General features: G+C 39.4%; 1 protein-coding gene across 2 annotated transcripts in view; it reads left to right on the top strand.

Annotated features, from left to right (window-relative positions):
• Positions 1 to 5,058: 5,058 nt before the first annotated feature.
• Positions 5,059 to 11,244, top strand: part of LOC135471941 (tyrosine-protein phosphatase Lar-like) — a 187,020-nt gene continuing 180,834 nt past the window's right edge. For both annotated transcript variants that reach the window (XM_064751391.1, XM_064751390.1), the window contains exon 1: positions 5,059 to 5,163. The gene's annotated coding sequence lies outside the window, so the exon portion shown is untranslated. The remainder of the gene's footprint in view (positions 5,164 to 11,244) is intronic.

The raw sequence follows: 11,244 nt of genomic DNA, 5'->3' as shown, positions 1-11,244 counted from the left end.
TTTTGCCCACGTTCAATCTGAGCACGTTGATAACGTTTCCTCCACATAGGACTTGCTCAGGTAATACCGGAGGGACTTGTGAATTTCAAACTGGACACTTAAAATCGTCTACTGTAGAACTCGTGAAACACTTGCATATTTATCACCTCTTTCCATGCAATGTAGTTCATCATCACGGGTTTCGTTATCCTACACGGTTACCATGGTGGCGCACACTCTACATACACGTAGTCTTCTACAGCGACAAGGCACGGATGTTTCTTTCCAAAGCGAAGACAATGTCGTTGCCATGGTATTACAGCAACGGCAGAAGAAAGGAAATCACTTGAATACACGAGGTTACCATTCTGAAAGTGAAGATATAGAAAATAACATATTTTGCTGCTAAATAAACAGATTGCATTAAATTCACATAACTAAAGGACAGTCGTCGCTGTTGGGGGAAAAAGTGTTAACTGGCCATGCGCTACGTCCCTATAAGATATCAGACGAAAAGTCCGTATAATATATAAAGCTGCAAATAGATGTTACAAAATTAAGTAAATGTAGCACGTATAAATGACAGTCAAAAATTTAATGTACCTTATTTTTTATTTTTTTTTGTATTATAAAGTGACTGAAAACAAGGCATGCAAGAAGGCCTTTTTCTCTGCTGTGAAGCTTTATTGCTATATAACACCCATGACGAACAGCTTTGTTCGTTTTATCTCATTATAGGTTAATACTTTAATTATTTTATACCTATTCCCGTGTGTAAAATTAAGATGAAAGATTGAAAAAAATGAAAAACTTATTTTTAAAAATAAATGAAAACAAAATCTACATCACCCTATATCCTTAAACAATGCGATAAAAAACAGGCCCTCATATTCGGGTTTCCACGACATCCATGCAACACAAAAGGTCCGACATTGTTTACAATCGGAGTGAAACGGAAACATACGCATCCAGGCGTCTTAGTGTTACTTGAAAACAGATTGGCAAATTCGATCTGATTCTTTTCTTCAACAGACTGGGAGTTACATGTATATCGGGGACGATAGCAGTCAACTGTCGGGCGTGTGAAGAGCCATTAATACTGATTGCTTCTCCTCCGAGTGCCATTTTCCTTCAAGCCATTTGTCGGGAAACATCTTTTTCAGTCTGGTTGAAACTGTTTCCGGGTGAACGATATGACCTTGACCTTCAATTGCGCCCCGTGCAGATTCCTCTGATAAGGTTCTCCTAAGAGCCATTTTACTCACGGTATATCTCGAGATTGACTAATTTCCGCCTAGTCGATTTGGAAGAAAGACACGGGGACGTTATCCCGTGTGTCTGCTTACGATGTGTTATTACAACGAGTGTCAGCAACTTGTTAACGTGAATCTGATCGTATCATGAACCATTCTCAGTAATATCCTTCATCCATCTCTGGTTACCTCTTCATGTTGGACCCTCCTTCTAAAACACAAAGGACAACCGCATGGAGAGTAAAACCGGAGCAGCGACGACAGCGTGATTCTTGGCAAATGGTCACACGTAACATAACAAATTCGGCTTCATTTATGGTGTTTTGTTCTAACTGTGCATGTAAGAGCTTAATAAGTAATAACTTAAAGGCGCCCATGTAACACGGCTTAAGCAGAGTTAGGTAAAAGGTAATCGCGGCGATGTTAACTGCAGTTTATCTGACGTTTTATTTTGTCCATGTAAAAGTTTAATAAGTAACAACTTAGTGGCTCACTAGCACCATTGCTTAAGCAGAATTAGGTAAAAAAAAAAGGTTGTGATGTTGAATGCAATTTATCTGACGTTACTGGTCCAGAATTACTCAAAATACTGTGTTGTCATCACCATTAATAATCATTAACATAAGAACAAGACACAGATATGCAGAGTTCTGCTTTATTAATCGTGTGCAATACAACAGCGACGACGATGAGATCCTTTACAAATGGTCATACATAAACTGTGAGAGTCGGCCTACTTTCATTTTACCTGGGTGATAGGGTTTTATTCTGTCCACATTGCATTGATTCTCGACTTAATGTCGCTAATCTTCTTAATTTCATCGCAGTGTTGGGATCTCCGCAGATTAATGGAGCAGTAACTTCGACGCCCCTCGTACCATGGCTTAAACATTGGGTAAAACAAATGACGTGGGGATATCAGTTCTGTCATCATAAAGAACGCCAATATGAAAAACAATACACATGCAGATATCATGCAGAATCCTGGTTTATTGGGGCATATACAAGAGATTACAACCTAGGGAGTAAAACTAGAGCTGCGACGACAGTGTGACAGTTGGTAAGTGATCACATGTAACCTGTGAAAATCACAGAATTGAAGAACAGAACAGAATCGACGGCCGAATATTGTGGCGTGTATAACTTAGACTTTTCTTCGTTGTGTAAATATACAAAGATAAATACTTATTAAGCAACATAGGCTACATGTACTTCACTAGTTGTTTTCACTGATTACACAGATAAACGCACAGGTTCTGTTGAATAAAAATCCCAATCATTAAAACTGGTTTTACAGCCTACATGTTAAGTACGGGTTATCGGATTCAATCTGCAATTCTCCACCATAAGCCGAGGCCAATGGGAAATTAAAAGTAAAGCCAGTTGGACAACAGTATGACGATTGCTTGTTGCTTTCATCATTTTCACATCTGCCTGATCATCATTTTTCACTTGATGTTAAAAGATTATTAAAGCCCGTATGTATGAGTCAAATGGTCCTACATGGAACGTATAGTTCCCAAATTCCAGTGCATCGCTGCACTAAGTCGAATATAATGGCCACGGCAAAAGTGTATGTTATACTTCAGTTCAATTGTCCATGTATAGTTTCAACCGTTTATGCTGCAAAGATCTTTATTTCTGTTGCTCAGTAAATGGTTTATTCATGGCCATCTCAACTGGTGCCAATCTGTCTTGTACAAGCACGCATACTGGCGTCCTAAGGCCATATACCTGGGATGCAATTGTAGCATCATAAATCAAAGAGCGCTGACGTATATTAAGTTTTTCCCCAATGAGACATGGCTATTTTTCCAACTAAAGGATAGTAGTTCTGCAATTTCACTCACAACATGACAGTGCGTTGAAATATTTCTTTTGCAACCGCTCAAAAAAGCGTAAACGCCATTTTGCTTCGATGGCAAACTGTAATGTGAAAAGGGATATTGTGATTCGGAGAAACCCTCGCCCACTATTTGCTCAATTTTATCCGGCAATTTGTTGATGGCGACCACATCAACAGGCTTGAAGAGAGGACAGATTCCATGGCGCTCTGAAAAAAATGCTTGCACAACAAAACACTCGCGGTGTAGCTATTTGGCGAGTCGGTACATCAGCTCGCTGACTCACGATTGCTTGCAAGTTGTCCCTCACATGCACCCGCGCCGCCATTTTTTCACCACATCCATGTTCGCATTCATCAAAAGACAGCATTAGAGAGAGGAGTAGATATTTGACAAGGCGTCAGCGAGCAATAGATCAAACTGGACACAATGATCATCGCTCTTAGAGTGACTCGGGTAAATTGAAAAGCCTGCTTTTTATCCGCGACGGCAAAAACTGTCATTTCACCGAGAGAATGGACGAAAATGGAATCCTACGAGAGCTCGCCACAACTAGATTACCAGTGATCAGACTTTCCCAGTAAATGGGACATTTTTAGCCAATCTTTTGAAGGAGTTTGGTGGATATTTGTACAGGGCTGACTCTGCACTTTCTTTGAATCGGTACCACAAAGTCTGCTCAGTTCTCCTCACAGATCTCCAAGCCGTGTACAAAGCCCCATATGCCAGACATGCCGAATTTCCGCCAAAATTTGGCCTATGTGACAGGCTTTTCCGGCAAATTTTCCCTTTAAACAGAACCAAATGATGTGATTTTTTTCCAGCAAAGAACAAATGCGTATATACATGAGTATATGTTAGTCAGCTTAATTTGATTTGTCAGTAAAATGCACTCTGCTTTCAATTTTGTCGACAAAGGAATAGCGTACTACAGTTATCGCTGACCGGTGGGTGGGGTTGGGAGTGGGGGTGGGGGTGGAGTGTGGGGGGGGGGGGGGATGGTGGATGTTTTTATCCCGGCTCTAATCCTAAAAAGTTCCGCGCGTTCGAATTGCTGTGACCATGTATATATCTAAAGTTAGACCACACGTCACAAACTTTGATTTGAAAGTGCATTTCCCTACCACTTTTTGTCCTTAATGGCAATATCTGATAAAAACACATGCAGATAAAATGCATACGAAAAAAGCTATACTATGGCAGTACTGAAAGGAAGCCCGAGAGGTCCACAAATCATCGACCAGGAGGATTTATTTATTTAATTGTTGCTTAACGCCATATACGCACGGGTTATTTTCTTTTTTCACGACGGTGGAAACGTAGTTCCACATCAGCACAGTTGTTTATTTATTGACTGCGGGGCTCATTATAACAGCCTAGGTACGTTCGATTTCTGTGCTATATCTTACGTTCGGCGCATGGTTGACGGCGCAAGCCACTGGACAGCGTGCAGCTGTACGTAAGTTAACACAGCCAAAGGTGCAATGGGACGCCTATGCACAATGTATATATCTTCTTTTCCTACCGTCTGTTCATTTAAGCTGCAATCAGCTTATTGAATTACGTTAACATTAAGTTCGCTTTCTGAGATAAAAAAAAAGATCACACCCACTTTTATAACATCTACCGTTGCGATCTGCAGTGCATCTCTCAGTGAATAAACTGTGCCAGCAAAGCCGAGGAACATGTGTGGCGGATCACTATGATCAATATGTGCCCCTGCGCTCAGAAAATATAGTAGCATATATGAACGGCACTTTAAGTCTTGGAGTTTGATTAACCCAAACACATGTAGCAGGAGTTAAGAGGAATTTAGGAAACAATCTGCACAAGTGCAGTGAGTCTTAAAATATCACTGGTTTTGTTAGGACACATACATCACTGAATCTCACGAGCGCGTAGTAATACATGCAGCCGAGACTCAGAAGTGGTGCCCGTTACGAGCATTTCGAACGAGATCTCGGGTCTTTCTTTCTGCACGGGAATCTAGCTAATGTCAACAAAAGTGCTGAGACAATGAAAAAGGTGATTAACCCTGTTTTCCTTTAAACTTCTTCTCACCGGGAACTACAGACTCACACTATGAGGTAAGATCGAACTCTTCACAGCTCTTCTGAGAGAGTTGTCTGCTAAACAAGAGTGCCAGTTGTCGTTGTAACTTGCGATTGTGAGTCGTTAGTAAAACATGGCCGATCTGTTTTGCTAGCCTGTCCAACATACTTGTTTGCTTTGGGGAAAAGTTTAGAAATAAGTGATGATGTAGACTTCAGGGGCATTGTGTGGAGTGTTTATGCCGTGTTTAGACGGTTCTCAATACAGGGCCTACAGGGGCTGATTTAATTCACCTGTGTGGTGAAAGGCTAAAAACATTATTCACTCTCCCACCAGGGGTGTTTCTTTTTTATACCTGACAGATCACTTTGACCCAAACACGGCGTACACTAAATACATAACTACTGTTCTTTTGTTTATCAGTCATATAGTTCTCATTTTCAGCAGTTGTAAGCGTTTTGGTAAACTTTAAATGGCCATTTTTTAAAATGGCCGAAAGAAATTCAAAATTTTTGAGCTGGTTCTGAACTCCTAACTTTCTGGGGCCATATTTTCCGAAAAAAGTAAGTTAAGAAATTATGATGGGAAATCCCAGTGTGTTGTACCAGAGATCTGTTAGGGAATAAGTCTATTGTTTTTGGTGGATTTAAAGTCATTATTATGTTTTTCAGAAGCCCTCTCGTTAATATACTGTTTAAACAGGTTATAATCTTCATAATTAGGACTCAGTAGCAAAACTTTTTAAAATATGGCCCTGAAATGAGTAAATAAATATGAGTTAAGGTATGCTTTATTCAAGCCCAGTGTACTTTAATGTGGAGTATCCCTGTAAATTACATTCTAGTGGCACCAGTCCAAAATGTTTGGTTTTTCAACTCTTATTTCTCTTCATTGTATATCTATTCAGATATAAATTTAGGCTGTACATTTATGCTTATAGATATTTTCATGTATATTGATACATGTATGTGTCGAAGGCTACTTGTACTTGTCACAAGGGAGAAGTCGGTAGTTTAGTGGTAAAGATCCTAATCCCAAATGGCTGATCACAGAGTGTGAAGAATGTAGATTGGTCTGCAGACACACACATTAAAGATTTCAAAATACGTCATAATTTTGTAAGTGCCTTCCATGTTTGAAGTGCCTTCACATTGAATCTTCCATCAATGTTAATCATTTTCTAATTTCGCATTAGTAGATTCTGAGCATGGAAAAGAGAAAAAAAACCTGACAGTTTGCTGTCTGAGTGGGGAATTATTTAGTTCTGCGGTAATTGTGCTTTTAAATAAGAGATAATTGTCCTTTAAAGGGCATGGATGTTGTTAAATGTGTAATTAACATATTAGTAGATAATCACGCTATACTGTGATTGTGCACTGTGTCATTAAATCATATAATATGGTGTTAAGAATTCATATATTTAATATATAAATGATTACTCAGTTGGCGGACTGGTAAAATAAAGTATTTGTGCACATCTGAGTGTGTAAAAGAATCCTACGACATCTCCATTTGTATATTGGAGCAAATAACAGACTGTTGACATTCTAAATGTATATATATTAATTGGACTGGTTTCAAATTAAATCATTTTATAATTGATTCCTACTGATTTTCTAAAGGAGCATGCAAAACTAAAGTCTAGTTTGTTATGGAAGACAGTAGCAATACTGATACTTGTTATTATTATTTATAAAACTGTATTAATAAACATATTGTTCTTTAAGTCAGCACAATTCTCTGCTGAAATCAGTTACCAAGAACTGGCATTATGTAGACAGTTTCATCATTTCTGCCATTCTGCTTAATTTGCCTTGTCTCGCTGGATCTCCATCCCTTATTTTCCATTATGACAGCCCCCCCGTTGCCTATAGTGTGAGAGTGACACTGGCTCCGAGTCTGCGTTTGTGTCATTTAGATAAATGAGCCTGCCGCCTAGCAGAGGTGATCTATACTAATTAATACAGTGGCACAACTGTGTAATGAAGTGTGAATGTGAAGCTTAACGAGGGTCAGGCCTGTGTTGTTAAGACTGTCTCCCTTGACCATCTCATCCCTAGCCCTGTCAGATTAGTGGGGGGGGGGGGATCGCTGAGCCCACAAGTCTAATTAAATACACAACTAAACACTCCTTCCACTTGGCTGCAACCTGGCTCCAACATTTACTTCTTGTCTTACTAAAACCTACTGTGCCCTCTATAAAGCCACCATGCCAGTCCACATAATGAACAATCGCAGTGGTCTTGTTTCTCCTAAACTTCCACTTTTGAAGCACCTGGTTAGTTAATTGAAAAGTACACTTTTCAGCATGTGCATGTACCTTTTACCACTGCAGTAGCAGTGTTTGGGATAGGCTTTACTTTCTGTCAAAGTGGCGAAAAAAAGGTATCAGATTTAGTTTTGACTGAGTATCAAAAACATTATCTCTTTGTGACTTGCATTCAGAAATCAATTCAAGAATTCTCTGATGTGTACGTATGGATAATAATCTGGTCAAAAATGTCCATCTTACATCTTAAACATATGAAAACATGTGTCTTCAGTGGGAAAAGCACATCATAATTTTAAGAGTCTATTTTGTGAAGCCTGTCATCTTTGATTTTTATTTTCTTTTGATAAAGAGGTAATGTTATGTTGCTCAAGCATTGTCATCTGTAAATAGATTTTTCCAGGAACTGCCAAGTTTTTTGTGCGGGACATTTCTTTTCACACAAAGGCATGAATTCTGAAAACATGAAGAAACAAAAGAGATAATTATCTCTAAAGATGAGAAGTTGCAGAAGCATGCATTTCTTGTCTAGGACATGGAATAATCAGTTTTTGTGATGAGAAGAGGTCTGGTTGGAAATTGTAATAGTGGTTTGTTTAGTTCTCCCCCTACCCTACCCATTTCCCTCCCCCACTCCCCATCAGCATGGTTTTGGCTCCCAGTGCTACTTGCTAATATCCACCAGGCTGAAGACTGAGGCCAATAATGAACCAGTCTATCTCCTGGTCACTGGCAGTTATTGGCAGCCTAACCCCGGTCAAAGGGAATTATTTGCTGGCCCGAGTCATGTGGATACATATTGATAGAGCTATTTAGACGAAATTCTATCCTGGCCAACAAGTCTCAGCAGTTGAGTCCCAACCCTAAGGTCTGGCCATGTCCCCATGAAATGCCCTTTAATTTTGCATCTTACCAATGTTGTTTACTGGTTACTGTTATCAGATCAGCCAAAGTGGTTGGACCCAGGTCAGCATATGAAATCAACCTACATTAGTTCACAATGAAGATGACATTTGATTTCTTGTACATGTGGATGACACATAGATTTAATCAGCCAGAGAGTATGTGCCATGGTACATGTATCATCCTCAGTCAGGTTGAACTTACATGTAGCTTAGTGGAGATGCTTTGGAAGGCAGATTTGTGCACGTTGCTGCCAGAATGGCTAGCCTTCAGACTCTTACACCGTTGTATTAATCAGCGGTAATAAGATCAAATCTGATAGTGATACTCAACAGGAAACATTTGACAACAGGTCACTGGTGCTTTTGAAATTATGCAATATGGAGTCTAGGCCAAAACAGTTAAAAGTGCCCCACTGCAGAAGTGTGTCCAAGAAAGACAATTGTTGAAAGCAGGATAGGAAAAAAAAATGTCATTAGAAAATGGATGACCATTGCCATCCACAATTAAATGGTATGGTTTCCAGTTGCCTACATCTGATTCGGATGAGGCTGTGACAGGGCGTACATGTATGTCAGTAGCCGAGTTCCCTTTTTCTGTGACAGGGCGTACATGTATGTCAGTAGCTGAGTTCCCTTTTTCTGTGACAGGGCGTACATGTATGTCAGTAGCCGAGTTCCCTTTTTCTGTGACAGGGCGTACATGTTTGTCAGTAGCCGAGTTCCCTTTTTCTGTGACAGGGCGTACATGTATGTCAGTAGCCGAGTTCCCTTTTTCTGTGACAGGGCGTACATGTTTGTCAGTAGCCGAGTTCCCTTTCATACTATGTGTCCCTTGAAAGGGACGTTGGGTACATTACAAAGCTATCTGTCTTAAAATTGGCTGTTCATTTAACATGTGCTGTAGGTTGCTTGTGTTATTGTTCCTGGAGTTGCCTCAGAACTGGATGAAGAGTTGGGTCAGATTGTTGGTGGGTTATGTGTATATGGAGTATATGGAGTGGGCCAGTGATGTGGACAAATTCCTGTGTATAATTAACTGTCAAATTGCAGTAGCAACAATTCTGTGACTAATTGGCTTATTTTGTAAAACAAAACATTATAGAAATTTCTTTGCCTGTATTATGCAATATTTAAATATTTGATAACATAAATAAACAATGTGGTGTTGCATGGATTAGGTAGCAAGCTTGAAAATAAGCTGTAGGTCATGGACCAACTGTTTGATACAGGACAAAGCTGTCACTCTTTTAGTAAAGTGGGTTGCCAGAGGATTTGCCAATCATCTCATGCACCCTATTAACAAATTTTTACTCATTTGGATAGATATATGTGTAAAGATTATTGCATGTATTAAGATGTGTGAAGAACTTCTGGTCTTGGTTGGCATGTATGTGGTTGTTTTTATAGCATGGAGACTGGTGTTTTCTATGTGAACTTTTCAGATGTTAAGTGTGTTTATCTCACTTACACTTTGTCTTGAAGACCTATACTGCCCTGCCTCTGACAGGACAGGAGAAAAAAGATAAGCAGATTCCAAGACTTATTCTTGAAGTTAGTTTTGACATTAGCCTGGAGTGCTGATGGGCTTGTTGATCTGAAGTGCCAGAAGCATATGGTAACTGTAGTGGTCCATGAGAGGCTTACTGCCTGCTCTAACCTTTGGCTGGAGTGGACAGACTGGCACTAATACTGGCCTCCACAGGCTGACCAGGTCATGGGTTAACTCAATAATGGACACTAGGCGCTGGACGATTCCCTCACCTTGACATTTTTAGTGGACCTGATCCTCCTGTCTGGGGTAATTTTCATCTCTTTTGAAAAGGCCAGTGGGTAGAGAAACAGCAATTTTGTCCTCAACACAACCATATGTGCCACATGCCCTCCTATCCATGATGTCCTACGGTTTCTATCTGTTGTTGTGAAGTGTTGGCTGGTGCACAGTACTCCAGGACATCTTTAGTTATGGGGAAAAAATGTACAGATGCCGTGATGTGTTGATGGTTTAAATCGTTTTACTTGATTTTTCAATATGAAGAGTGGTAAACCATTTTGATTTATTCTATCGAAATGGTTTCAAGATTTTCAGTCTTTCATGATACACCATTTTTTCCCTCAATAATGTAATGTTTTTACTGGAACTTCTGTTAGGCTGAAATGGAAAGATGCTATAGAGGCTTCTGTCAGATACTGTACATGAATGCCCCTTAGTACTATCTGCTTAAGAGAAACAGATTTCACTTGTATGTGCTGGATATCAGGCCTTCGGCATGGTAGGTCTTCGCTCATCACTGTATGACCTCCCCCTCCCCCAAATTGTATAAACTACATACCTGTACTTGTTTGAACTGTCAACAGATTTGCAAGTATCCTTGTAGCAATTTTTAACACTCCTTTTTTTTACCTAAATATTGATGTGTACCCAAATTCAACCAAAGGCCAAAAAAGTGAATAAATTGTGACAAGAGTGGAATTTTAAAACGATGTTGTTGTTACCATTTTGTTGATTAGTAAGTTACATGTACATTGTTTAGCCTAGTATTACTTGTCAAGACATCCTCAATATTTTCACTTCTGGTAGGCTCAGAAAAGGCACCCAAATCTCCTCCAATAAGCTGCATAGTTAGTTGAGGTACATGTTGAGATCCTCATTCCTTATAATAGTATATGTTGGAATAGCATTATTAACTCGACACATAGACTGGATTCGGAACATGTACACTGTATGCCTACATGCTGTAATTCTTTAATCTCTTTGCTTGCGTGTAAAGTGATATTCATGTATATTCTGAAGACATTATTTTGTTTTGACTGATAAAATTATAAATTGAAAATACCACTTACTGTAATTCTTCAAGCATATTGCATGTTTGTAAGGTGTTTATTCTAGCACATAATTCTGAAGGCATTACTTTGTGTTGACTGATAAAATTATACTTTTTTTG

This window comes from Liolophura sinensis, chromosome 7 (genome assembly GCF_032854445.1).
Source record: "Liolophura sinensis isolate JHLJ2023 chromosome 7, CUHK_Ljap_v2, whole genome shotgun sequence".
Lineage (NCBI taxonomy): Eukaryota > Metazoa > Mollusca > Polyplacophora > Chitonida > Chitonidae > Liolophura > Liolophura sinensis.
This window is presented reverse-complemented; position numbering and strand designations above follow the sequence as displayed.